Below are 5,921 nucleotides of genomic sequence, written 5' to 3' on the forward strand. Positions count from 1 at the left end.
GTTTTATTTTGATATGATTTTTTTTCTACCTTCTTGTATGTCCTTAAATTTAACTTATATATTTCTTTCTTTTTTCCTTGTATTGTGCCAGGCATCGCTGTTGCCATACTGACTATGTTTTTATATATACTTATACGTATTGTATTTCGACAGAAATTTATTACATGTTTACGACAATAAAAAAATTCTCTCTGCTGTCTCTTGTCTGTTATTTTTATCCAGTTCACGTTATCCAAAATGTTGATTGACTGGCTAATATTTATCCAATAGTTATTATTTACCAATCAAATCATTTAAATATGCTAGCCAGCTAAAAGATTTCATTTGAAAATCTTAGCAAGGTGGCTGATGTGTTAACAAAATAACCGAAACACAAAGGCCTTGTTTTTTTCTTGGACATTTTCATACGGCGTGGGGTAGCATCGCGAAGGCACTTATAGGATTCCATTTAATTAATATAGATATATGAATAAAATAAACAACACAAACACGTTAAGTTTAATATCTTTAACGTTTTGGCGTAACGCCTTTATCAGTAGATATAAACAAACAATATAAAGTCATTTGTAATTTGTAATAGGCTATTGTATCACTTAATGAAACACTATTCGTAATACATCATAGATGAAATTATTGCAGTTCATATTTTTCAATTCTTTACTTCAACATAGTTCGGACGTGAAATGACCTATTTTGCAACCATTCAAGACCATTAAGTAATTGTTTTCGGTGTAAATTTTACATAATAATTTTCTACTCGTGTAACCCTTTTAAATGATACAAAAAATAAAATCGGAGCGCCAGTAGTGGTGGGCCGATTATTGGCGGTAGTCGATTTATCGTCGCCGCTCGACGTCGACGTTCTGCGACGATGTTTTGCCGGTATCGATTCATCAAAAATGTTTGTTTTTGAATGTTTTGTTGGCAATTTAACATAAACATTCTTGTTGTTTGTTGGAAAAGTTAAAAGTTTCATACCACATAAATATTTCACTTCTTTAAATTTTATCATTTATTCTGAAGTCGTGCAAGTAGAGTAATTTTATTTATCAGTACCTACTAACTAGATGCCGAATGACATAAAGTGTCTCATTTTAAATTTTTGGATAATTATCGATTAATCCGATTAATAAGTCGGTCTGTCTGTCCGATTAATCGATAATGAAAAGCCAGCCGATAGTCACAAAGCATTCTAAAATCACATATTATTTTATCCGCGGATACCTTAAAATCAACATTTTACTGGGAGTTGTAAGTTAAAAAAATAATTACACATAATTTTACCGCGGATACCTTAAAATCAACATCTTACTGGGCGTTGTAAGTCAAAAAAAAAATAATTACACATAATTTTACCGCGGATACCTTAAAATCAACATCTTACTGGGCGTTGTAAGTAAAAAAAAAAATAATTACACATAATTTTACAGCGGATACCTTAAAATCAACATCTTACTGGGCGTTGTTTTCTAAAAAATTAATTTCTGGAATGAAGTTTTTAGATTTCGAAATCGTGTTGTTTTTGTCTTTGAGGATTGAAAAATGCGGTTTTGATACGCAACGTTTCAATCATTAACTCGTGATATTTACAATGCATTCACATGCGGGGTTTTTTTCTATCATGTCTTTATTATTTTATCGTTGCAATGTTTAAAGTGACACTCTTATTTAAAAACAATACATACACATTATAACAAAACACATTTTGAGTGATGAACCTTTAACTAAGTCACTCTCGTTGGCACGATGTTCCGCGAGAGTGTTGTCTTGCGTTTTAGGGGAAACCGGAGTACCCGGAGAAAACCCACTTGTCCGGCTTGGTAGTGGTCACCAAGCTAGACAAGTGGGTTTTCTCCGGGTATTCCGGTTTCCCCCACAACACAAGACCACAATCTCGCGCAACATCGATGGGTGACTTAGTATAAGCTTCATAGCTTTCTTCACAATCGTTGTAAATCATATAATGTTTAAACTAAATCTTTAACTACCTACTAAATAAAGCATTTATGGAAAATATTAATTACTGTTAACAAGATTATAACCCTGTATTTAATAGCTAAATATCCACAAATATTAAATGACTGGTGAATATTTACAGTGATCAACTATCGTCTCATGAGGTAGATCTATCGTTTCCTGCACCTTTCAAATTCAACAAGGTTTCCCTCAAGAACCATTGTATTCGATTATTCTTCATCCTTTTTGGAAATTAAAAAAATAATGTTTTAATTGTGGTTCAGGGGCGGATCCAGGATTCGACGTTAGAGGGGGCTTACCGTCATGACTTGCGCCACCCCCTAAGAAACTAAATTCAGGGGCAGGGGAGCTTGATGGTCCTCCACCACAAAAATGTTAATATTTTCTAGCCCGAAATGGTGTATTTTGGGCGCATATTATCCCCCCCCCGTATCCGCTAGTGGGTATAACTTATTTGGGAGTAAGAGTGCATCTTTAATACCTTTACTAATTGATAAAAACAACACGTCAATGTAAACACCTGAGACAAACACAGTTGCCGAAAAGTTAACTAATATATTTCATTATAGTTTAGTCATATGTATACTAAAAGTAGCATTAACATGTAATGAAATTACAGCCCTTACAAAATGGTGCCGTAAAACATTCGTATTTCCATGATATAATTGATTTCATAATAAAAGAAATGTAATGGAATAACAGCCCTATCAAAATTAGGCCGTAAACCCTTCTTATTTCCATGATGTAATTGATTACATAATTACCACCAAGCTTAAAGTTTTCACAACTTTTCACATACTTTACCGAAATGGACGAACTATAAAGTTATGATTTCATGAAAGACGGAAGTTTAACAGTATCCAACGTCATATGTATTCAACCATTAAGTTCAAATCACCTGAATCCCCTACCAATAGTGGCCACCTGTCTTAAGCAGCCAATGTTACCTTTTCCCAATGGTGGCCACTTAAAACAGATGATTCTGGTTATAGTGTGTTAGTAGAATGTTCCCTGTAGTAAGTTTTGCTTTTAGTTTGATCAATAATAACGGTAGCGTTTTTTGGTTAACTTGAGCCAGATAAGCGTCATCTGGTTCGTTAGGTTTTGGGTCTTCCAAAAAAAAAACATGTTTCAAAAATAAAAAATAACGAAAAAAACTGCAATCACGAATCAAGGCATTGAAGGTTCTGAAGTTGCGAGTGTCAAAAAACAACAACCTTGCAACGTATTATCTCGAAGTGGTTGAAGTAAGGATTATAAAATGTATTTATCTTTAATGTGTTTGTATGTTGTGTTTTCTTTTGCCTCGTAGGTAGGTTTAGAAACTTGAATCTGACGGTAAACTTGGTATGGCCTCACTTGCGCCAAAATTGTTCATGTTGGGTATTGTGATCGTTCGTCATCCGTAGTTTGTCGTCGTCAACATCTGCTCTAATCATCTTCATTAGATACATGGCTAATTTCAACCCCAAAACCCGTCACATAAATGGTCGCTGTAATGTCATCTACGGAACGCTTTCAAAAAATAAAATCCACTCAGAACCCCGGTCATAATGAAGTTCCAAAGCAAACAACCTCAAATAACTATATTCGTAAACTGTTAACTCGAATTTTATAGTTCCAAAAATGGCGTGCATTAAAATGTTTCAATAAAAATGAAAGCTGAAAGCCAGATACCTCAGGCTCGATTTTGTATTTCATTTACAGAACAAATATTAAGGTGGCCGTCTACCAAGGTTGCTCAAATCAGTACGATTAGTCAACAACATCGAAAAAGACAGCATAAATCTTAGATGTATGGCATCCTGTTGGTTCGTTTTGGCTCAATTGAGGGTATTGTATTAGGGAATCCATACAATAGTTGAAACAATCCAGTGCCATCACTGTCAAAACTGTGACGTCACAGTCACATCGTTTACATCATTGTCAAATCTGTGACGTCATTGTTTAGATTACCTTTCCATGGCGATTCCTAAACACATAATAATACAACTATGCAAATGTATATATATATATATATATGTATATACATTGCCGTAGCCAGACTTAAAAAAACACCGAGGCAGAACGGTCTTGGGGGTCCGGGGGCATGCCCCCCCCCCCCCCCCCCCAGGATTTTTTTTCTTGCAAGAAGCGATTTCCTGCATTCTGTTACATAAGAATATAATATTTCAACATTTTTAGTGCTATAACTATTGATACAGTTGAAGTTAATTCTACACGGTTTACATAATTTTAGACAAAACAAATGTGCATTTAGAAGAAATTTACTGTCACAATCATATGAGGCTTTGTTACCAATACCATAAACCTACTTCTAAACGTCTCACGTATCGTCACTTTACATAATCAATAAGTAAACATTTAACGGTATGGTACCGTAGTTTGTAGAGTTTATTCTATTATATCTAATATTCAGTTGTTGTTTTTTCAAATATAGACATTCCACCTCAATGGTTGTGTAAATTGTGCAAATGAAGAAAGTCGAAAAGAGTTATACAGCCTATAGAAATTGTCATATGCCAAAAAAAAAACACCTCGGTGTGCCTCAGTGTAGTTACGGCACTGATATATATATGACACATTTATAAACATAATCATAATTATATATGTTTCCTGTTTCTGTGTCGTATTGCGTCTCTGTGACATAATGCGTCTCTGTGACGAAATGCGTCTCTGTGACGTAATGTGTCTCTGTGACGTAATGCGTCTCCGTGAAGTTTGTGTCTCTGTGACGTTGTGTGTCTCTGTGACGTTCTGTGTCTGTGACGTTGTGTGTCTCTGTGACGTTATGTATCTCTGTGACGTTATTTGTCTCGTGACAACATGCGTCTCTGTGACGTTATGTATCTCTGTGACGTTATGTATCTCTGTGACGTTATGTATCTCTGTGACGTTATGTGTCTCGGTGACGTTATTTGTCTCTGTGACGTTATGTGTCTCTTTGACGTTATGTATCTCTGTGACGTTATTTGTCTCTGTGACGTTATTTGTCTCTGTAACGTTATGCGTCTCTGTGACGTTATGCGTCTCTGTGACGTTATGTATCTATGTGACGTTATGCGTCTCTGTGACGTTATGTAACTATGTGACGTTATGCGTCTCTGTGACGTTATGTATCTATGTGACGTTATGTATCTCTGTGACATCATACGTCTCTGTGACATCATGCTTCTCTGTGACGTTAATTGTCTGTAAGGCCTCTAAACGGGGGCATCGTTTATTATTTTCCAACTAGACTTGTCCTTGTTATTTCCAACGTTATGTTTACTTTGACTAGTGGTCATTCTTTGCCCGATGCTCCTTCATATTTCCAACTCCGTTGAGCGTAAAAGACCCTTTGATTTCGTGATTTCATGAATGGTTATACATACAACGAGGTCAACAAAACTTTCTTTAACGTATCAAAAAAAAATACATGTTCAGTTAGCGATCTCGCTTGGCTCGATATTCCCGAGGCTCGAAGTATGTTGGCCGGTCCGTGGAATATCGAGCCAACGGGTTTCGACTGTATATCTGTGTCATCTATCTATTATACTAAGTAGCTCCTGCCATAATACGAAAAACGTGACCGCATTTTGTTATTGAAAATGATTTCGACCCTATTTACAATCCCGTAAGGTGTACATTTTCACCAAACATGGGTTTAAAATTCAACATCGCTTAACAACTATTCCCGATATGTTTCAGCGCAATCGTTGGCTCTTAAAATCGTTCAAAGACAAAGGTATATTGTAAGGGAGTTTTGCCTATGTGACCCCAACCAACTGGCTAGGTTAATTTTCCATGGTATGCATTTGTTTTGCTGATTGCACAATTCTAAGGGCACTGACCCCATTCATAAACAGCTAAAAACAAAAATACTGAATTCTAATGTAAATATTAGAATTTCGTTTTGTTTCGATGGACCTATTTTTCGAGAAGGGAAAATAACAAAAATAACA

The sequence above is a fragment of the Mya arenaria genome, chromosome 5, assembly GCF_026914265.1.
Source record: "Mya arenaria isolate MELC-2E11 chromosome 5, ASM2691426v1".
Classification (NCBI taxonomy): Eukaryota; Metazoa; Mollusca; class Bivalvia; order Myida; family Myidae; genus Mya; species Mya arenaria.